Source organism: Ambystoma mexicanum, chromosome 7q, assembly GCF_040938575.1.
Source record: "Ambystoma mexicanum isolate Mex_15411 chromosome 7q, UKY_AmexF1_1, whole genome shotgun sequence".
NCBI classification, from domain to species: domain Eukaryota; kingdom Metazoa; phylum Chordata; class Amphibia; order Caudata; family Ambystomatidae; genus Ambystoma; species Ambystoma mexicanum.
Window position 1 is genome coordinate 546973923 of NC_090941.1, and position 22603 is coordinate 546996525.

The 22603-nt window shown below is 44.0% G+C and overlaps 1 protein-coding gene across 11 annotated transcripts in view; it reads left to right on the forward strand.

Annotated features, from left to right (window-relative positions):
• Positions 1–22603, forward strand: part of ENOX1 (ecto-NOX disulfide-thiol exchanger 1) — a 1853609-nt gene that overhangs the window by 1220192 nt on the left and 610814 nt on the right. The window lies entirely within an intron of this gene.

The following is a 22603-nucleotide window of genomic DNA, read 5'->3' on the forward strand; positions in this document are numbered from 1 at the left end:
CTGTTTTAATGCAAACAGAAAATAAATCACCCTGTAAGTACAGTTGATCAAATCGCTGGCAAAAAGACCCCGCTGCAGTGAAGCATCTCTTATTAGATCTTGATCATTTGCTGAAATTTACATGTAGACTGGCAACAACCCAGTTTGCTAACAAAACACAATAATTCCAGCAGTTTTCATACCAGCCAATTCACTAGGGCCCTGAAAAATCTCAACATCATAAAGAAAATTCTTAATGGAAAGGGATTTATGCGTACCTGAAATAACTTGTTACATATACGTTATCTTAAAATTCCTTATCAGCGATTCATCTGTCTGTACAACAATGACCAGATCTGCGCGAGCAAGAGGGGTCATTGCTACGGTCCCATTGAAAAGCACAATCCAGTCTGGTTTTCAGAAAAACCAGCAATTATGCAAAACATCATCACTGTTATGTGCACATTATCTGTATACTTATTGTGATATGCTGAACAGTGGGGTGGGCTTCACTGTTTCGTGGTTCAAAGAGCCCAGTAGTAGTTGATGTGGTTTAGCTTATTATGAATGTAGAAAGAGTTGGGGGTCTCTCCACACTCCATTGGAATATTTATGACGCTATAAATTAGGGAACCCTTTGGAGTATTCTCAAGTAATAAGACCCATATTAGCAAGTAATTGTTTTCATTTTGATTAGGAATCAAAAAATTTTATTTTCCCAATAAAAAATTTTATTTTCCCAATAAAAACAGAAATTGCTGTTCCTTCTTTTTCAGTAGACCAATATTACAACAGTTCCTTGCAGAGTGCTTTTTTAAGAGCCTCTGTTCAGACTACTGTGACAGGTAAGTAACTTAGATCCATCTCATTAGGTACATTATGAGTTCACTGTCATCTTTCATATGATTTCTTTGTCTGGGTTTTGTGACTATCATTCAGATGATGTCACTTCTCCCCAGAGGGGAACCCCTTTCCATGAGGCTAGGGAGGTGAGGTTGCTAACCGATTGTCCCCATAGGGGTGCTGATATATGCAGGAGGATCTCTCGTGGAGAGACTTCGCTCCTGGGGACAAGGGTGTGCAACTGGGACACGGCTTCTTTATCTCCCAACCCCACATGGTAAAAACAACATCCAACACTTCCTTACCTGTGGCAAAGTCAGAGACGATGTGTTACTGTAATGTGTCAGACAGTCTCGCTATGATAGGTACTAGGACGAAGAAGAACTCAAGAACGCTACCGTCAAGCATGAAGAGTGTTTGACCAGCTGTTTTTTTATCAAACCGATGTTATGCTAAGGCAGTCACAGCTACTTAAGCTAAACAGTAAAGAAGGACAAGGAGAGAAACCTCTGGAAAGAGAGTAACCTGCAGAAGGAGAAGTCGGGGAGCTAGGAGACCGGCAAAAAGCCGGCGAGTGGGACACAGGGCATTTGAAGGCCGTATTGAAGCAGCAGTGTGGAGTATTGAGACAAATTGAGGGATGCCAGGGCATGTCTCGTTTGTCAGCTGGGAGTCAACAACCCTGAAGTTTTGAGTCAGTGAGTTGGTGGCTTGACCTGTGGTGTGTGGACCATGCCGTCCAAGAACTACAGTGAGACCACCAACACTTGACTACTGTGAAGCTGCAGAGGCAGTTTCATGGGAAGTATGAGGAACTGTTGTGGTTGCATGACCTGTAACGAGTGGACCGTCTGATCAGAAACTTGCATCCAGACCACCAGTAGTAACAGCCACAAAGTCAACCAAGCTGAAGGAGAGCAGGAGAAGTGAAACAATGAACCTGCGACCCCTGGCAAAACCGGAGAAGAGTTTCCAGAGAGAAGGCAAAGGGAATGGTAGTACATCTATGAGGGAGCTGGGAAAACTTGACAAGGCACAACCAGAAGACAAGAGAGTAGTAGATCATTTTGTGAGGCAACTCCCTGGTCAGTTCCATAAGACTGTAGTATTGAAGAGTTGAGAAGGACTCAGGGTGCCTCTTCCTCATCCCAGTGGGAGCAGTTTGAAGATGATTTGTAAAGCATAGAATAGTCAAGGAGAGCTCGGGGAGTGTCTCCCTCCTTCCAGTGGGGGCAAGTTGAAGGACAGTGTTCAAATAGAGAGAATACTAAATCGATGGAGAGAACTGATGAAGAATCTAAAATTGGAGTAAGAAAACATTGAAGAGTCGAGGAGAGCTTGGGGAGTCTCTCCCTCGTTCCAGTGGGGGCAAGTTGAAACACAGTGTTCAATCCAAGAAACTGTGAGAGAATTTTACCCAGGAGAAGGGAGTCATTCTCCTGTGTTGGGATAGGAACTCTTCCGTTAGGTTAGTGATTTGTGTTTAAGTGACAGGAGGCAAAAATGGGGACCAACGAAACCTGTGTAAGCAGAGACCATCATCCTTTGTAAATTGTCTTTGGCAGCATCGAGGTGAATCCTTGAAGCAGTGTTGTGTCGACACTGGGTCACCCCAAGAGTCAGTTTTCCTTTTCCCCCTTTCTTTTGAACAGAAAGGAAGACACACGTAAAAAGGGAGCTCCAAAGCATGTAACCAAGGGAGAGAGTGAAAGAGCTGAATAAGAAAAATACTTTCAAGCCAAAGTCTAACGTATAAGCTAGGAGAAGAGTCATTCTCCTAGGCATAGGCATTTCAATCCAGGGAAAGGAGGCATTGTGTGTTTCAATGGTAGGGATAGTTTAGCTGTTCAGACCAGGATGTATACCCTTTATTTAGACATCACATAGTGACTGACAGACCTGAGTTTTACTTTGGTTGGGGTAGAGAAACCACCTCTAGTGAGTGATAGATAGGATTGCTATTTTGTGTTTAATAAAAGTTTATAGCCAAGTCCTGGTTATACTTCTCATTTTGTCACCACAGTCTGTACTCCTAAACGACATCCTTTTTTTGGTCCCATCTCCTGATTTATGGACCTCTCATCTCATCTCAACTCTCCCCTACTCCTCCACTACCATTAACTGCGGCATCAAGTGGGAAGTCCTCCTGGCGGGCTTCTTCTCTTCTCGTTTCTGCATTAATGTCTACCACACGGGCCAACGTGCTTTTCTTGGACCAAATCATAATAATAATAATAATAATAATTTAATGGGGGATCATACCATCCCTCATTAAATTCCTTCCTTCTCCTGCTTCTCCACCTGCTACCCTCCCTTCTCTGCCACCTCTGACTGATGTTCCACGCCCTTGTACTCCACCACAAAAAACCTTCAAAGCCAGTGATTGTTTCCATCTGGCGACGCTCAACACACGCTCAGCCAGCAAACATTCCGCTGACATCTCCCTTCTCCTTGAAGACATTGACCTGGGCATACTTGCACTCACTAAGACTTATTTTTACGCCAGCTCAGTCACTTCTTTCGACTCACTTCTTCCTGACGGCTTTAGGATCACCTCCAAGCCACAACCTCACCATGCAGGTGGTGGGGTTGCCTTAATCTTCCCTGACTGAATCCCTTCTTCCACCCTACCCACTCAGCTCTATTCATCCTTTGAAAACCTAGTATGCAAATTGGTCATCTCTCACACCACCACTCTGACCATTGCTACCATTTACTGTCCTCAGGCACTTCCTCCCTGTTTCTCTCTGAGTGGGCTGACTTCTGTTCCTCCCTACTTTCGATCACCTCCAACCTACTGCTCCTAGGTGTCTTCAACATTCACTTAGACTCCCTGTGCACATTAACCTCCCTCTTCATCAACCTATGCTCCTCCCTATCCCTCTCCATCTTTCCCTCCAGTCCAACCCACTCTGCTGGACACACAGTGGACACCATTATCCACTCCCCCTCACTACTCCACAGGTCACCCCTCTCTCCTTGTCTGACCACTCTCTTCTCGCGTCCAACCTGGGTCCTTACGGTCTCATGACAACTCCAATAGCACTGCCAACCTCATTCACGAACATCCATCTGATGAAACGAGTGTCAGCGGCTTCCTTCGCCTCCACCTTCATTCCCACTTCTCCCCACAACTCTGACGTTACTGCTGGCTCTGCCCTTAGCAACCTTTACCTCTCCATTACCAAAACCCTCGACATTGTTGTCTCAGTCATGAGGATCCATCTGAAATCCGCCTCCAAGCATAACACTTGGTATGACTCTGAAATTGCAGACCAAAAACGTAAGTGCACGGCTGCTGAAAGGAAGTGGCATACTTCAGACTCACCCTCTGACAAACTGGCCTGCCGTCTGATCCAGCGACACTACAGGCTCACCATCAGTGCCAAAAAAGAGCCCACATTTAGGAACGAGTGTCCAATGCATCCAACAACACGGCTGAACTCTTCAAAATCTGCAGGGAACTTGCGAACCCATCTGCAATATCTTCCACCCCTACTCCTCTCCAGGCCCTTTGCAATGCACTCGTCTCTCATTTCACCTCATAAATCCAGCACATACTGAACCGCCTTGTCAAGTGCTCTTCCAACCCAACCTTCCCCCCTCTGCCTCCTTCAAACACTCAACCTCCTCTGTCCTCTTTTTCCTCCTTCGCTCCTGCCTCCCCAGAAGAAATCACCAGAGTTGTCAACTCCATGAAGGTCTCTTCCGAACAGGTTGCCCCATGCTCTTTCAGAAGCATCAAGTACTACACCTCCACTCTCGCCCCTGCTCTTGCTGATCTCTGCAACCACTCCTTTGCTACTGGTTCTTTCCCTTCCTCCATCAGGCCCTCATTTGTGCGTCCCCTCCTTAAAAAACCCTCTGCAGACCTTTTCTGCTCAGCCAACTACCGCCCCATTTCCATCACCCCCTTCCTGTGGAAACTGCTCAAGAAGTTGGCCCTCCCCCAACTCAACTTCATACCGAACTTGTAGGCGGTCTTCACGACCACCAGTCTGGATTCCGAGCATCCAGAGGCACGGAAACTGCTCTTCTGAACACCCATGAAGAACTGCTTGCATCCCTTGATTCCAACTCCCTGTTGGCCTCATCCTCCTTGATCTTCTGCATTTGAAACAGTGAACCACTCCATCCTCATAAAAAGACTCCATGATTCCATTATTATCTCAGAACGGGTACTGGACTGGCTTACCTCCTTCCTAGCTGACCGTTCCTCCAAAATCATACTGGGCCCTTTCTCCTCCCCTACGTCCTCCTCCACCTGTGGTAGCCCCGAGGGCTCTATTCTCTTTCGCTTGCTCTTTAACATATACCTTTCTCTGCTGGAACGCTTCATTTCCTCCTTCCGTCCCAACTTCCAGCGCTACGCTGATGACACACAACTCTTCTTCAAACTTCCTACTGACGCCCTTGCACCTTCCTTCATCCCTGACTGCCTCTCTGCCATCTAGGCCTGGTGCATTGCTAATAACCTCTGCCTCAGTGACAGCAAAATAGAAATTCTCCCTACCTATTGGGTCCCCTGCACCTTACTTCTTCCCTGCACTCTGGCCTTCCTCCATGGGCTCGCACCCTCCTCTGAAGCCAGGAATCTCGGAGTGATTTTCGACTCCTCCCTTTCCTTCATCCCTCATATTCCTTTGCGGGTCCCTCATGGGTCCCGCAAAAGACGTCTGGTCTGACCAATAGGGCGGAATGAGATTAATGGCACCGGCAACTTTACCGGCGCCGTTCAACCCATTCCGCCTGCCTCGTAATGAGGCCTTTTGTCAAGAAGTCCCACTTTCAGCTCTTCCTTCTCAAAGGACTTCTACCCTTCCTCGCCTTCCCCCAGAGACTCAATGTTACCCGTACTCTGGTTCTCTCCAGGCTAGACTATTGCAATAGCCTCTTCCTTAATCTTCCTTCGTCCACTCTGTGACCCCTCCAGCTTACCCAGAATAGGGCAGCAAGACTTATCCTTTGCCTCAAGCCCAGGGACCGCAACTCTCCTGCCCTACAAAGCATTCACTGGCTCCCTGGCTCCCAGTCACAGCAGGGATTACACTAAAATCCCTCTGTATCATCCATAAGGCTATCTGGGGCCGGGGACCACTCTATCTTCAACTCTTCCTGAACAGAGACTCCCCTTCTAGACACCTGCGCTCCTCTGGCACCAACTCCTTGCATGTGAAGCGGTTTGATAAACAGAGAGCTGGTGGTTGATTGTTTTCCTCGGCGGGCTCGCTTCTGTGGAATAGCCTCCCTCTGTGTCTTGAGCAGGACCTTCTTAAATTCTGAAAAAGCCTCAAGACCTTTCTCTTTACCTCTTTCTTCTCCTCCTCTCTTCCCTGCTAATAATACAGTAGTGTGACTGATGTGCAGGGCCCTTATGTCTGCTCGGGGCCCTCACTCACCACATCTCTCTTCCCAGCCGCTGTCTATTTACTGCACCTTACCCTATCCACTGGAGGTTGCACTTACATTTTGTCTTCTTAGCACTTCACCCTGAGCACTTCTCCCTGAGCACCACAGCACCTATGCCTTACCCCATATGCCCTCTGCACTTGCACATTCTGAACACTCACAAGGCATAGTAGGTTAGTCTCCCCTCCCTATTATTCGTCTGATTTGTGTGTACTCATTCAGTTTTTTATCTTGTTGTAATTCAATGTCTACCTCCCCTGTCCCCACCCTGTTGCCCTGTGGGCGCTTTGCTACAGTTTTGCTGATTATATAAGCGCCTAACAAGTGACCAATAAATAAAAATAAATAAATAAATATATTAGTTAATTTACTATTCATAAGAATCTGAGCTAGACCTTAACTACTAATAATCTAAAGGCCATTCCTGCATTTGAGTTGGATCTTTTTGCTTAAAAATTTAAATTGTCCGGAGGGGCACTTATGTTTGCATTTCTGTGCAAACAGGGCCCCTCTAGGCAATTTTTGCCATTTGCAGAATGCAAATGAGAAGTGTAAAGAAAGGCGGAAGCCTTTTTACACTTATTTATTTGGACTTTGTAGTGCAAATAGAGTAAACGCCAACTGGTTTCCATAAGAAATAATTGATTTCATGCCAGCATGAAAAATCTCATTCTGGCGTAACACCAATTTAATTCTGAATCAGGAGATGGAAAAATAACTCTTGTTCCACCCCCATCGTATGCCTTCAAAAACAATGGAAAACCCCCATAGTGTGAATGAAGGCGTTAAAACATGTTTAACACCATTATGCCTGTCTTTAGTGCCTCCATTTGTGTTATAGGGACTTGTAAAATTAGCTCCTCTGTTTCTGCATGTGGAATTATTTAAAGAACAAGAATGTCTACAAGTAAGACATTCGTATAGCTGCAGCAGGCACGTAGCCTATTGAGCTTTCCTAGCTGAAAAAAAAGGGGAAATATATACGCTCTCTCTTGTAGTGATTACAGCAGCCAGAGAGTGACTAATTGGAGGCATTTTGTAACCACTAAAATAAGACCCTCTTTTCTGTGTATAACAACAGACATAAAACTACTCTGACCTTCCAAAGCCAAGGTTACATTGCAACTTTCAAACAAATTGATGATCTAAACTTCTCAAAATGCACAAATGCTTCTTGTAGACAAATTGTCAGAAAAATCTAACTCAGACTTAGTTGTATAGTGAACAGTTTCACTTTCTATCATTTGCATTTGTTAATTTATGTTCAAGAGATTAAGTCAAGTCAAGATACCTCAAAACAATAAATCAATACCTGCAGTAGTTAGTAGTCCTGGACAAACTTTCATCTACGAATGTAAATAAACTGAATTTCAGGGAATTTGGCCAGGTTGAACATTTGGGTTTTTCAGTGTTTATCTGCATGGACTGTGAAGCAGCACACACAGTTGGAGTTCATTTTCAATCTCAGAAAGATTTCAGATAGGCAGGAGATTGTTGTTGTAGGTTGTTACTGACTAGAGACAGACTTAGGAATTTTAGGGAAGGGTTTATAAACTGGAGTTAGGCAAGTACTTGTACGATCTTTGTGTCATTATTACTTAGAGACCTAAATAAAAAGGCTAACTCGCCTAGGTATCCTTTCCAAGTACCAGGTTGGATTTAGGTCGTGTTTGGGTACATTTTCTTAATGGCACCATCATGTCCCATGTCTTGTCAGAAGTTAAAAAGGGAAACATGGGAATATCCTATATGGCTTATATGGACATAAGTAGTGCTTTCGACAGAGTTCATTGTAACATCTTGTGGAAGAAATGCCTGGTGAGGGGAATTCCCCCTCCACTGGTTAAAATCCTCTCTGGGCCTCATTACGACCCTAGCGCCCCCGGAATGAAGGGGGCCAGTACAGCACCAGCTCCCTTCATTCCGGGAGCGCCGATTACAAGCTTCCCATCGCGGGACAGAGATCACACGCCTGGTAAAACCAGGCGTGCTTTCCGGGTCCCGCGAGGGGAAGAGGAAGGCAATAACGGACAAGATGTAATCTGCCCATTATTACCTCTCTCCTCATTCCCATTGAGCCCTATGGGGGCTCAAGTGGGAATGGGGATGGGTTCCTGCATGGAAGTATTACCGGGTCCTCCTATCTTGGAGTAACCCGGTAAATCCCCATTGCAGGAACCTGTTAATGGAGCCCGGAACGGAGGCAGCCATGGAGCTAATAGCTCCATGGCTACCTCCATTCTCGTAATGAGGCCCTCTGTCTTGCATAATGGCACTAAGATTAAGATCAGATTTACCAAAGAGGGTTCCTTGTCTAGACCTATTGAGACCTGTATCGGCTTGAAGCAAGGTTGGTTCCTAGCCCCAACCTTCTTCAATTTATACATTGCTGATATCAACAGTTTGTAGTCCCGGATCATTGCCTTTCCCATCAAATTAGGAAATCTCAAACTAAACTGGTTGACCTTCGCAGGTGACCTGATATTTTTTGATAAGACGCCCATTGGTTTTTAGAGGAAACTGAACATGTTTTCAGATCATGCCATCAGAAACAACCTCTTAGTGAATGGTGCAAAATTGAAAATTATAATCTATAAAACTAAATCTAATCCTAAAACCATAATCTGGACAGTCGGTGATGAAAGATTGGGAAGGGTCTCTTCCATAAAATACATGGGGTTTAACTTGTCTAATACTATGTATTTAGCCGGGACTAAGGGAGAGAGACTGAGAGTTAAGTCCAAATTGTTACTAGCCTAACTAAAAAGGATTTATTTCAGGTTGTGCAAATACTCCCTTCTCCCTTCACAGTGGTATTATGTGGTCAAAGTGGAACCAGTGCTTTTGTATGGCCTGGATACCACTTTATTGGACATAGGGCCATACCTAAATAGTCTTCAAGGTATCATCTGGAAGGAAACCCTGAGTTTGACTTCATTAATACTAAACACTGTGTTTCGCCACAAATTTGGACTAACTTCATTACAGTACAAGGTTCTATGGAGGGAATTATCTATTTACGCCAAAATGATTTGTCTTCCGTCAAATTCCTTGTATGTCAATCTTGGAGAAATAGTAGCTGCGCAGTCTGTATACTCTTTTAACAGTTGCAGAGAGCGCATGTCCAAGCTGCTTTACAGAATCCAGTCACAAAAAGAGCAATTTATTTGCAATCTAGTTGAGCTAAAGTGCAAGTTGTACGCAATTGATTGGTGTGAAACTGTGGATTTATTAAATTCACGCAGAACTTATACAGAACAAGTCCAGACCGTTCTCCCTGAGGAAACAACAGACACTTCTAATATCCAAACGGTGAGCCCTCCTTTCATGTATTCAGTTGTCTGTTTTTTATGAGCAATATATCTTTTGTAGTGTCCATTAATATGAATATATTCATTTAATAAAAGAGCAAGCATCAACATCGACAACTGTTCTGGAATCAAAATCAAGCTCACTTCCCCTTCAAGTAATCTTTTTTCCTATTCAACGTTTTTATGCAACTATATCATCGATGTATAATGTCAAGTTCAACTTATAAAAACACTAGCCATACCCCCCCGGCGTTGCCCAGATCTGCAGCTGACATGTATGTACTGGTCTGCTATAGCTTTGTTTATGTTATATTGTGTCCTAATTGTCACTGTATCGTCAATCTCCCAGAATCGCCTGTGGCGCCTAATTTCCTCCTTTGGCTTCAGTGGTCCTGTCCTCGCCTGGTTCACATCCTATCTATCTAATCATACCTTTTCCGTGTCCTGGGTGGCGGCACCTCCCCTTCCTTTCCTCTTGCCCACGGCATCCCCCAATGCTCTGTACTTGGCCCTTTTCTCTTCTGCCTGTACACATCCGGGACCGGGCCCTGCACCACCCTTGGTGGAGGGCAAAAGGGTGGGGTTGGGCAAATTTCACTGTCGCCAGTACACCCCAGACTGGTATGCCACCTTGTGTCCTAACTTCCTATTTTTAAAAAAGCTGCAAAATCAGCAATCTCTCAAAATCACCTACACTGATTGCACAGAGCCAATGGGTGGGGTTGGTCAGATGTCAGTATCGCCAGTGCACCCCAGACTGGTATGTTTACGGTGGGCCAACCTTTCAGCCCACCAACTGTTGTGGGGCTGGAGCCAACAATCGCAAAATCGTCAATCTCCCGAAATCACCTATACTAATAGTACAGGGCCAGACCCCGCCCTGTGTACGGTGAAAGGGTGGGGTTGGTCAAATTTCACTATCTTACTGATCATGTTCACAGAACAAAGAATGCTGTTCTTGATTTGTGGCTTTTGTAAAATTTAAACATTTCTGTTCACAAATGCTTTCTTTACTCATGTTTGGGGTATTGTTTTTGCTATTTGTTTTGTTTTCACTAATGATGGTATGCATTTATATTTATGTACACCATTTGTTGGTAAAAAATCTGAAATGTAAACTTTTTTACTTTTTTCATTAAATAGTGGCTACTAAGTCAAAACAGTAGTCTGTCAGAGTTGTTGCTCGCTCTCTCTATTGGTGCGTCTGTATCCAATTAAGTCAGCCAAGGGTGTAGATTTATTGATATATCCAGAGCTACTTTAGGGTTCAACATTTATTGCTTTTGTAGGCAAACTTTATACGAGCCTCACCTTCAGTTACAATAATCACACTGCAATTGGAAGTGTGCAAAATGACCCATGTGGGTAGGTCAGTTCTCATCCTCTGTGCCAAATTTCACTATCGCCAGTACACCCCAAACTGGTATGCTGACCTTGGGCCAAAGTTTCAGCCCACCAACTTTTGTGGGGCTGGAGCCAACCCCGAACATACAAACACACTTTCACAAATATATATATATAGATATGACCAGTATGGCAGAAGAAGAGAAGTTCTACCTAAATAAATACTCAGTTTTCCCCACGGCAAGGAATGTGTATTTGCGATTTAGGCTTAACCAATTGCCAACTCTTGAACGCATTGGGGTGTGGAGTTCTTTGGCAGGTCAGTCGCGTTCTTGCAGATTTTGTACAAAAGATTGCAAACCAGAAACTCTTAAACATCTTACTTTCTACTGTACGGCTATCAACGACTTGAGATATTTAAATTTCAACTCCTATGTTTATGTACAGTTTGTACAGATGGGTGAATTTTTGTGGTCCAGACTTAAATATGCTGATTTAACTTGTTTTTAACTGTTTGAAGCTTGCTTTCTATGTAACACCGATTTTAGTCTCTTTCATAACTGCTTTTCCGATTTTTTTATGATCTTGCATTTATACCTTTTTGTAATCGCCATTTTTTATTTTGTGAAAGGTTTGGTTATTTTTAAACCAAATCACTATATAAAAAAAGAAATAAATGCCTCATTTGGCCCCCTGCGACAAATGACTCCATCTGTCCACCACTCACCTAACTTCCCCCTTCCTCTCAATACTCGACTTCAACCTACTCACCCCTCTCTCTACTCCAACCACTCACACTTCTGGCTCCACTCTGGATCTAATCTTTGCTTCTTACTTCACTGCTTCCTCTGTATCTGACCTCCTTAACTACTTGTCGGACCATTCGCTACTCTCAGTCTCTCTTCCCCGTCTCTCTTCCCCGCCCCTCACCCATCCTCCCCCTCCACCTCTTTCACCAGATGCGACCTAAGCAATTTTGATTCTTCACTTTTCGACGACACCTGCACCAACTCCCTTCCCCCTCTCATTCATGTGAATGAGGCTACATCCACTCTTTCCTCATCCCTCACTTCTAGTCTTGACCAACTCTACCCTCTCATCACCTTCCACCCCACCCGCAAACCCGCTCAACCCTGGCTCTCTCCTTATCTCTCATCTTTTCGCCGCCTCCTCCACCGCTTTGAAAGATGATGGCACAAGCCAACAAGGCAACTTACTTCTCCTACCACACTCTCTACGACAACTGCATCAAATCTGGCAAACAAGCTTACTTTTGAGACCTTCTCCACACTCAATCTACTCACCCTCGTCGCATCTTTCAAACTCTGACTCGCCTTCTCTCTTCTCTCACTCCTGACCCTTCTATTGCCTCACCTCTCTCAGCCACTGATATCACTAACTTTTTCTCCTCTAAGGTACATACTCTACGTCAAGATATTCTGCAATCCCCCTTATATACCCCTTCTCCATCTTTCCCAACCCCCTACGTTCTTAACTTCGTTCCTGTCTCAGATTCTGAAGTCCCCCTTCTCCTGTCTAAAACTCACCCTACTGCTGCTCCCGGTGATCCTCTTCCCACCTCTCTCATTCCCAAAGTCTACCCGCTCCTAATACCTTTCATTACTTCCTTTTTCAACATCTGTCTTGCTACCTCTACCTTTCCCTCTGCCTTCAAGCATGCAATCATCATTCCCATCTTGTAAAAACCCACTGCAAACCCCCTTCTAGTATGAAACGTTTGCCCCATTTCTCTCTTACCCTTTCTATCCAAGCTCCTTGAACGCCTTGTCTACTCCCAACTCTCAACACACGTTACAGTTCTTACCTCCATTCTTAACTCCCTCTTCACAGCCCGCTACTCTAAACACTCTTCTGTCTTATTCCTTTCGACCTATCTGCTGCCTTTGACACAGTAGGTCACTCTTTACTACTTGACTCTCTGTCCTCCTTTGGCTTCCGTGGTCCTGTCCTCGCCTGGTTCACATCCTATCTATCTAATCATACCTTTTCCATGTCCTGGGGTGGCTGCACCTCCCCTTCCTTTCCTCTTGCCTACGGCGTCCCCCAATGCTCCGTACTTGGCCCTTTTCTCTTCTGCCTGTACACATCCCTCCTCGCTCCTATCATCTCTTTCTTTGGAGTCTCTCACCACTTCTATGCTGATGCCACTCAGCTTTTTCTCTCTTTCTCTTCCTTCACCCCCGACATCCATCACAAACTCTCATCCTGCCTCACCGCCATCAAATCCATCAAATCCTGAATGACCTCCCACTTTCTTACCCTGAACGCTGGGAAAACAGAAGTTCTATTTTTTCCCGCTAATGTCCTCCCTCCTCCTTCTCTTCCTCCTCCTTCCCATCTATCTCCCCCTCTGCCCGTAATCTTGGTCTCCACTTCGACACTAATCTCTCCTTTGCTCACCACGTCTCTCTTACTTCCGAGCCTCTCGTTTCCATCTGTATAACATACGCAAAATTTGCTTTTTCCTTACTTTCCACGCCACAAAACTTCGAATATCTTCCTTAATCTTCTCTCGACTTTTCTATTTGTTTCTATTGCTCTGTTATCTTCTTTGGCCTTCCTTCCTCACGTCTAGCTCCTCTTAAATCAATCTACCACTCTTCCATCCGTTCTCTCTGTCTTCTTTCCCATCAGGACTCAATCGCTTCATCCCTGACCACATTGGGATGGCTCTCCTTTAACTCTCAACTCAAGTACAACCTCCTTTGTCTTGTCTTCAAATCTCTCTACGGTCTTGCCCCCTCCTAGCTTGTTCTTCCTCTCGTTCCCTCTGCTCAACTGATCACTTCCGACTTACTGTACCTTGTACATAATCCTGTTTTCGATCCTTCCAATTTCTTGCTCTTCTTCACTGGAACCTTCTCCCTCTCTCTCTACACTCCATTACCTCCTATTCCTCCTTCCGCTCTTCTTTAAAAACGCACCTCCTTCAGTCACCTGCCTGACTGTCAACGGCTGATTCTGAACACCGATCCTCACTGCATATGTTATGTATTACTGACTGTTCTTTGAAAATTGTTCTGCAAATTGTTCTCTGCTATTTGAACTAAATATTGACTCACGGTGCTTATTTTATGTAATGCTTATTGTTCTCTGTAAAGCGCTTTGGTTAAAAGCGCTATATAAAACTCAATAAATACAAATACAAATACAAATACACCTGGCATCAACTACCACACCTCTGGAAAATGCTCCCATGCGAGGACTTCAGAACCTAGGTCAGTGCCTGGTAACATCACACCTTGATGAGGCAACAGCCTCCTAACCGGCATCTCATTCACACATCTCTCCTCGCCTTAAGGCCAGTCTAGTTTCGTAGTACTTGATATGAGGTCACTGCTACAGGCCTCATATCAGAAATAAAGAAATGTGACCACGTCTCTCCCATCCTATGCTAATTACACTGGCTACCCATCCCAGCCAGAATATTCTTTAATACTGCCTGCATCACTTTTAAGGCACCTTCTGCCTGAATTCTACCCTACCCCGCCACAAATCATGTGGGCTCAAGTGGACCAGCTACTCTAGGAGCAGACCATTGTACAGCATGAGGACTTTTCTTGCTATACTCCATGTTAGAGGAACACCATCCGGGCCGCAATCAGGACTGCTCAAATGCTCCTATAATTCAGGAAGGAACATAATACCTTTCTCTTCAGAGAATACATTGGGGTCACCTGCTGATATTCCTGCTACTCCTAGGTAGATAACACCCCACTAGTATGTGATATCCAAGCTATTATAACCTGTAACTTCCCCTCCCCTTCCACCAACCTCTGTTAACTTCAAATTAATTGTAGAGCACTTGGCTGCTTCCTGGCAAGGGTTGCGCTATTGAAACTCAAATGCATATATAGATTGTGTTAACTTCATCTATTCTCCCCTCCCTGCATGCCAGATCAGACGGTCCCTCAAGCCAAAGATGGAGGCTTGATCTCTTGCATTCGAAAATATATACCGTCCCAGGTAATTGAATAAATAGGTGGATTGACTACTTCCTATCTTTACAAATTACAATCACAGATATAAGTCTCCATCGACCTGATGCTTAGTTGATCATCTCTTCCTGGAATCCATTGGTTCCAGAGGTGTAAGAAGAGGTGGCAGGTGGCTTCCCAGCGACACATTGACTGCTCAGTAATTCTTGCCTAAGATCCCCCTCACTTAACAAATCTTTTTTTACCATCATGTGTTTGTCCTCGCGCTGAGTGTTTACTAAAACATCTACTGCCTCAACACAGAGAAGTGATTTGGTTTACATTATGCAGTCTACATACGTTTAGATAGCATACCCTTCACCTCCTCTGAAGAACAACCTTCCACTACTGAATTTAAGCATGCAACCTGGTTACAAAAATCCAGAGAGAGACTCTAGGGGTAAATAGCAATAGGGGTGTCTGACATAGATAATTCAATTCCCTCAAAGAGTCCATTAGACACTGTACAAGAGGCAAACATTTGTCAGTGAAAGTATTCCTGAAACTAGAGGTCCTGACATTAGACTGGCACAGGGGTGGGGGGGCAAGGAAGGAGGGCAGTTGTAGGTATGAGTAAAAAATAAAAACTTTGGAGCAACATTTTGTACCTTCATATGTATATGTATTTGAAAGTGTTCATGTTATAAACTCAAGAAGAACGGAGCTGTTAAAAACAATATATAGTTATTTATCTTCAGCAGCACATTACAAGTCTATTAAAGGTCATAGAGGAGATCTGTGCTAGGCCACAGAGCCATACTCTTTTTACTGGCCTAGAACTCTGAGGTGACTTTTATAATCCTTACAATGTGCAAGATTGGGTCTATATTAACATTTATAATACCAAAAGAAAGAAACTCAATATATTAAAATCTTTCTTTTGTGGCCATCGAAGGTTTCAATGTAGTGGGAATGAATTTCATTGAACAGTTTTAGAGGAGCCAACATTTGATATGGGTCTCCAGGGCTTACCCTATTTAGGGATGGCCCTGTGGCTAAGGATGGACCACATAGCAGGATTGGGGCTCTTGGTTGGGATCGGCCTCAGAGTGGTAATGTGCCTCAGGGCTGGGATGTGCCAGGCGTTATGGTGGGGTGGGCCTCATAGCACTGATGAGCCTTGGAGTTGGATAGGCCTTGGAATGTGGATAGATCTAGTAGAGTTAGGCCATGGAGCGGGCAAGGTTGGGTTTTTGGACAAGAAAAGGTCTTGTGTAGGGTTAGGTCCAAGGTTGGTATGGGCTCCATGCCAAATTTGTCCCTGGGAAGTGCATGGGCTTGAAGTGTTGATGGGCCTCAGGTGGGAACGGTCCTAGAGTGGGGTTGGGCATGGAGTGGGAGTGGGCATTTTGTGTTGTGATGGGACAAAAAAGAATGTTTCCCAAGGAGTAACCTTGTGTACTATAGCAATAATAACTGCGGTATTGGGCTGTATCTGCCAGTAATGGCCTACGGCCCATGTAACGAGGGTGCCCCTGGTGCCATTTCCAAGCCGATCCAGCTCACCACTGCGGGTATTATTGCTATCGGCACCCATGGCTTTAAAACCTGTGGAGTTGATAGAAATGTGTGTATGTCAAGGAATGGGTCACTGTGAACGTGTGACCCATTTGTTGACTCAAATATTCACTCATTATGGCTGCCATTTAAATGGGGCTCTGTGAGGAGCTCCTCTTCCATTTCCATGGTGGCAGGAGTGGTGGGGGAGCTGTGCAGCACCCCAGAATAAAAGGTAAGTGAGAGGGTGGGAGGAGCTGACAGGAAGTGCGAGGAGACCGTTTGGAGGGGTGAGGTGGAGGGGACCGGGTACGAAGATGGCACGGGTGCAAGCATCTGTCTGCTTCCTCAGAAACACAGGCTTTTATCGCAAGATTCAGTCCATGATCCATTCAATCTGACTGGCTGTGGTGCCCGCCCTGGGTGCTGAATTGTAATGAAGCACAGCTATCCTGTCATAACTGACAGTATGAATATTCTGAACTGTAAATTCCATGACTGTTACATTACATTTGCTATTACACATTGATACACTATCACTATAGAAAAAGTATTTGAATTTGTATGGCATAACATTCTTTTCCCATTCTCCACCACACTGTGCAGTCAAATTGTTTTTGCTCTGGTCTGGTATGGCACATAGAACACCCTAGCAAGGGAATTCTGGCGTGCACCATATGGCCACTATAAACACAGATCGCCCACTGATTGATTGATTTAGGGAATTTCTGAATTTTAACTGTATCCAAGCGCACAATGTTACAAAAAGGGTAGGAATACCAATAACCGACTGGTAAAACCACAGGAAATTCATAGGAAATTCATAAATAATTCACACATCCCTCAATAACTTCAAACTACTTATGGAAGCAGGTAAAGAATTCCATAACCGAGCACCATAGATGGAAACGTGCCTGTCACCTTTGTGAACGAGCCGAGAATCAGGAATCACCAGGAATCACCAGATCTTTCATGGCCGAGGAGTGAAGCGGACAGATCTGATAGTATAAGAACACCTTTTTATACAGATAGGCTGGAGCAAGACCATTGATACATTTGAATACCAGGCAGACGGCCTTGAAATCGATCTTCTGTCTAACAGGTTTCCAATGCAACAATCTCAGCAAAGGAGATACTGTTGACAATTTGGAGATTTTAAGGATGAGTCGAACTGCTATGTTTTGTGCCCTCTGCAGGTGAAGAATTTGTTGTGCTGGGATGTCAGTGAGTGTGCCAGTCATATAATCCAGCCTACAGTTCACCAGAGAGCCCAATACAAGTGCATGACCTGTTGGGGCTATAGATGGGAGAGTTTGCCGTAGCAAGCCTAGTGAATAAAAGATAGACTTCACCATGGCTCCAATGTTTGGTCGAACCCCACATTTGCCTACCAAATACAGCCTACATGTTTTCACTAGCGGTAAAAGTCATTGGTATGAAAATATGCAGGGTGTAGTTAGAAGATAGTTGAGGCTGCCCAAAAGATATTCTGGCACAAACAAAATAAACTGTGTCTTATTTGTTTTATTTTTTATATTTTTATTTTATTGATATTTATATAGCGCTTTTTACCAAAGCGCTGCTCAAAGAGAACATCAACAGTACATTAAAATCAGTATAATCGATTGTGTTCACAGTTAGCCAATAGGAGTCAGACAGGAGACTGTAGTAGATAAGATTTTAAGGAGGAACGAAACAGTGAATAAAAGGTGATGGATAGGAGGGATAATGGAAGAAGGTTCCAGTGGAGAGGGGCGAGCAGCTGAAAAGATCGAAACGAGACTGTGCGCAGGGAGCACATGGAACAGTAAGTAAGAAGAGTCCAGCAGAACAGAGAGGACGAGACGGAGAGTAGAAGGAAAGAAGAGAGGCAAGATAATCAGGGGCAAGACCATATAAAGATTTGAATACTAGACAGAGCAAATAGAATTTCAACTGAGAGTGAAAGGAAAGCAATCCAAGGGAGTCAAGAGAGGAGGAAATAGAGTCATGATAGGATAGTGAGCAAAGCAAATGGATAGAGTAATGGTAGATTGATTCGAGTGGCGCTAGTCGAGAACGAGGGAGGCCAAAAAGTAGAACAGAACAGTAAAAGAGCTGAGAGAAAATTAGAGAGGAGACCAAGAGCTTAGTAACATTAAACGTGAGAAAGGGACTAATTTTACAAATATTAAAGAGGTGATAACGACAAGCGCAAGAGGTAAGTGAGATGTGATGACTAAAGGAGAAGTTAGAGTCAAGATGGAGACCAAGATTACAGGCAGAAGGTGAAATCAACTAGGAAGAGGGTGGAAAAAGAATGAAAGAAGGAGGAGGAAGAGTAGTAGTAGGGAAGGAAAAAACTTCTGATTTTCCAGTATTTAAAGTGAGAAAATGAGAAGTCATCCATGACTCGATAGCAGCAAGACATGAAGAAAGAGTGGCATGGATGTCGGGTGTGAAGGATGAAAAAGGAAGAAAGAGCTGGGTGTGCGACACTCCAAAAGAAGAAATGACAGGGACAAGAAATGAGGTATATAAAGAAAAAAGCAAAGGACCGAGAACAGACCCTTCGAGGAACTCCATGATCAAGAGGAAAAGGAGAAGAAGTGTTGCCACTCCAAGGTACAGAAAATGTGTGGTTAGATAGATAAGAAGAGAATCAGGAGAGGACAGAAAAATGGAAACGAAGAGAAGAAAGTGAATCAAGAAGCAAGGAATGGTCCACTGTGTCGAAAGCAGCAGACAGGTCAAGAAGAATAAGTACCGAAGAGTGCTTCGAGTAATGAGCAGTGACAAGAGAATTAAGCACTGAAATCAAAGCAGTTTCTGTGTAGTGGCGTGGACGAAACCCAGATCGAGTAGGGGAAAGAAGAGCTAGATCTGAAAAAAAAGATGAAATTTGTGAGTAGACAATACGTTCCAAGAGCTTAGACAGAAAAGGCAAAAGAGAGATATGGTGGAAATTAGAGGAAAAAGAAGGAATAGCCATGGGTTTCTTAAGAATGGGTATAATAATCGCATGTTTGAAGACGGAAGGAAAAGTTGAGTTGGTAAGACAAATATTGAAAAAAGAAGTGAGAAAAGAAACCAGAAGTGGGTAGACTTTGGGAATAAGTAGGGAGGAAGAGGATCAGTAGGGGCAGCTGTAGGGTGAGTTCTAGCAAGAAGAAGAGCAACGTCAGAGTCAGATACAAGCGTGAACTTAGAGACAGTGGTAGAGGGAAAAGATCGAGAAGAGGGGTTAAATAGAGGAGATGACAAAATATCTTGACGCAGATTATGTACTTTAGAAATGAAAAAGTTTGCAATTTCTGAAGCAGTTAGAGATGATATAGTGGAGGGATTGGATGTAGGAGGAGAAAGTAGACGAGTCAAAGTTTGAAAGATAGGGCGAAGGTGAGAAGATTGAGTATTAAGAAGATCAGAATAGTAAGTGCACTTATCAGATTTAATACAGGTGTCATAGAGAGTGTGATATGAAAGGTATGTGGACTGATTGGTCGTAGAGCGATCTTTGCACCAACACATATCAAGATGATGAAGGAGACAGTGCATAGATGCAAGATGAGAAGAAAGCCAAGGTTGAGCGAGTTTACGAGTATGATGAAAAGAGGAAAGAGGGTAGAGTTGGTCCAGATTAGAAACTACAGAAGAAGAAAGGGTGGAGGTTACTTTGTCTGCAGTAAGAGTAGAGAATTGGGTAAGAGAAGGAAGTGAAGTATTGCAAGTGTCATAGAAAAGTGTCCAATTAAAATTGCGCAAATCCCGTCTGAAAAAAGTAGTTGACGAGGGGGGGAGAGGAGTGGCAGAAACTGAAGGAAAAAAAAGAGACAGAGAGTAAGAGGTGGTCTGAGAAATAAGTAGGAAGAGTAGAAACAGAAGATGAGGTGAATGATGAAACAAAGATCATATCAAGAGTAGAGCCAGAAGAGTGAGTAGGAGTCGTTGAAAGTGGAGAAAGTAAGTATGAGTCTACTTTAGAGAAAAGGGGTGATGCAGTATGATCAGGGGAAAGGTGGAGATTAAAGTCTCCAAGTAAGACAAGAGGAGAAGTAGTGAGGGAGATATAACTAAGAAGATGATCCATGTCCTCACAGAAAGACCCACTAAGGCCAGGAGGATGATAAATGAGCAGAAATGAAACTCAATTTGGATTCAACTGGAGCTTATTTGTTGTCATCCACGGGCCAACCTCTTCAGTACACTGAACAATCATGTGTAGGGACCCGGCAGAATTGCTCACCCTCAGGTACACCACATTGTAAGGAGATAGCTTCTGACGTAAGACTGCCTATGTCCGTACATTGGGATCTTTTCGATTAAAACATTGCTAAACCATTTCAAGGCATCATTCGAGACCCCAGCAACCTCTACCAATCTGGGCAAAAAGATATTTAAATCTACTGTATCGAACGCTGCTGAGAGATCCAACATCACCAACAGCGTTAGATCCCCTGAATCAGCTTTATTTCGGATAGCATCCCAGAACGCTGTCAGTGCAGTCTCGGTTCCGTGTTGGGGATGAAATCCTGGCTGACAAATGTCGAATATTGACAGTTTTTCCATGCTCTCCAGTAGTTGCAAAGTAAATACTTTCTCTAAGATTTTCGCTGGTCAAGGCAGGCAAGCCACACGGCAGTAATCCTTTAAGTCTTTAGAGTCTAAAGATTGTTTTTTTGTAACAGAGGATTCAGAGTAGGGGATGGCTTTACCAATCCTTGAACCGAAGAAAGGTGGGATATATTATTATTTTCATTATTATTATTATTATTATTATTAAGTATTTATTGCAGGTAGACCTTGCTTTGAGAAATACAATCATAGAGGGAAGACATTGGTGAGGGAAGCAGAGAAAATAAGGGCGTGGTGAGCTAACAACAGGTGAGGGGGGAGGTGGGCAATTTGTCTCCAAGGGTTCTACAAGCAACCAGTGGAGGAAACAGTGGGGATAAGATCACACAGTCGCAGGTAGGGTGGGGAATGGAAGGTATGTGGGCCTATGTGTTGGACCCTCATGTATTGTACGCGTGAACTGCTTGCAAAGATACCCTGTTGTACTGTAAAGGAGTGGGAACGGCAATCAACGCCATTCTGAAGGCTACTGTGAAATGTCCTTTTGAAATATATAATTCTGTACTCTACAGGCAAGCGACGTGAACTAATATAATCCTGCACTATATAGGTAATTTGCTTGTAGCCTACAGACAACAAACCTGTATAAGATGGCCTTCGAGTAAAAAAAAAGCCCTTGCTTACTGTGCGACCAAAGCATTCTTAAGATTTCCTCATGCGGGGTACTGGTTAAGGAATTACTTTTTCAATTTAACATCCTGTCCCGTACATGCAAGGGGACTCTTCAAGATCTCCCATACATCCCGTGCCAAAATAACTGCTATCATGTTTAGCGCTCCAAAGCTACCCCCAGGTCAAAACAGGAAATGGTAGCAGATCTCTGTAATTGACCTGGTTTTGCATGGACGCCCTAGCATGCGTATATGAAGATTGAGCACGCGGACGCTTGATTCACATTCCGCTAATTGTCCCAGTAATTAAAGCTTGAAAATTGTTTCAACATTTCTGCGGCTGTAAATGTTTTTTTCTAGCCGGCAAAATGGGAATTCGTCTGCATTTCGGAGCTCAGACTCCCTCATATCTCTGCATTAACTTTTATCTTCACAAGTGAAATCAAGTGGACCTTGACATCCATTGAGCGGCTGCCACCCCTGAGAAGGCTCTGCCCTAATTAAATTCATGTTTGCAATTACAGGAGGGCCATTGTGCGATGTTCAGTCTTTACCCGCACCTTTCTCTTTATGCCAATCTAAAATTAATTAAGGAACCACATCGTGCTTTATCATCTTTGCAGGAACCTAATCAAGCGCTCCGCATTCTGAATATTTTCTAAATTGCCTGGAAGAATAGGGAGCATTCTGATGGATCCCTCTATAAAAAGGTGTTTTCAGTCATGGAATCTGAAAAACATTGCTCTGCTCTGCTTTTCAGCGAATGGTTTCGATGTAGGCTCATTATATTGCGATCAGGCAGTGTTCTGAGGCGACGAGGGATCCCATTTGCTGTTCTCTGAGTAGGGTTGGCCATGTCGCCCGAAATGGAGCGAAAACCCCATCCAGATTTTCAGGGTAACCACAATTAATATGTATGGAAAAATGCACACACGTTAGATTTTAGTGGAAATGGCTTGCATGTTGATTAGCCAATGTGAACAAACAACTGAATTGT